Source organism: Penaeus monodon, chromosome 15, assembly GCF_015228065.2.
Source record: "Penaeus monodon isolate SGIC_2016 chromosome 15, NSTDA_Pmon_1, whole genome shotgun sequence".
NCBI lineage: Eukaryota > Metazoa > Arthropoda > Malacostraca > Decapoda > Penaeidae > Penaeus > Penaeus monodon.
Window position 1 is genome coordinate 37,573,279 of NC_051400.1, and position 837 is coordinate 37,574,115.

Consider the following 837-nt stretch of genomic DNA (forward strand, 5'->3'; position numbering starts at 1 on the left):
TAGATTAAGAACTATAGTCTATCATGCTAGAATATATGTGGTGGAGGTTTAGTGGCATTTGCTAGAGCACCAAAAGGTGCACAGACCATGATGCTTACTTTATAGTACTTGTCACTTAGTTAATTTTATTAAATAATTTTAATTTTCAATCTGCAAAAATCATATCATAGATGACAATGTTTGTGTATTTAATTAAGCAGTCAGTTCCACATATTATCCAAAACCCAGATGCATGTACCAGTAAAGTAGCTGGGAGAGGGAGAGGGTCATTGTCCTCTTCCAGTTACAAATATTACTATAGAATGTACCAATTTTAATTTATACCTCACCAATTGGGTATGTTTTCATTTGGCTTTACTCCACCTTTATTTCTTTGTGCTTGTCCTAGTTAAATTCATTTATTTGTGTATTTTGTTTTCTTATCATTTACTAAATTAAAAACTTGTTTAGTAGTAACTCTGGCTTTCATACAGAAAATATTTCTCATTCATTCATTCTTGAAGTTTGTTCTCTTAATGACCTTATATTAAGAAAAAGACATTTGAATAATGTAGAGCTGCACAACTACAGATGCACTTTCCTGATATAGAAAATGGATTCAAATCAAAATAACTTGAGATCTGTTTAACTATGGTTGAGCTATCTTTAGTTATTGGCAACCATCACCTGGCCTTTCATGCCAAGGTCAACATAACCTACTACCAGGAACACCTTGATTTGGTTGTCAGTGATTACTACGTGTGTAAAAGAATTTCATCTTGGGTAATTTGTGATATTTAAAGAGCTTGATTTTTTCTGAATGTATGTTGACAGCTTGCATACAAATTATAGTGCCTA

At 32.3% G+C, this 837-nt stretch overlaps 1 protein-coding gene across 2 annotated transcripts in view; it reads left to right on the plus strand.

Annotated features, from left to right (window-relative positions):
* The window catches only part of LOC119582014 (protein FAM136A-like), a 13,772-nt gene that overhangs the window by 1,821 nt on the left and 11,114 nt on the right, over positions 1–837 (plus strand). The gene's annotated exons all lie outside the window — the stretch shown is intronic.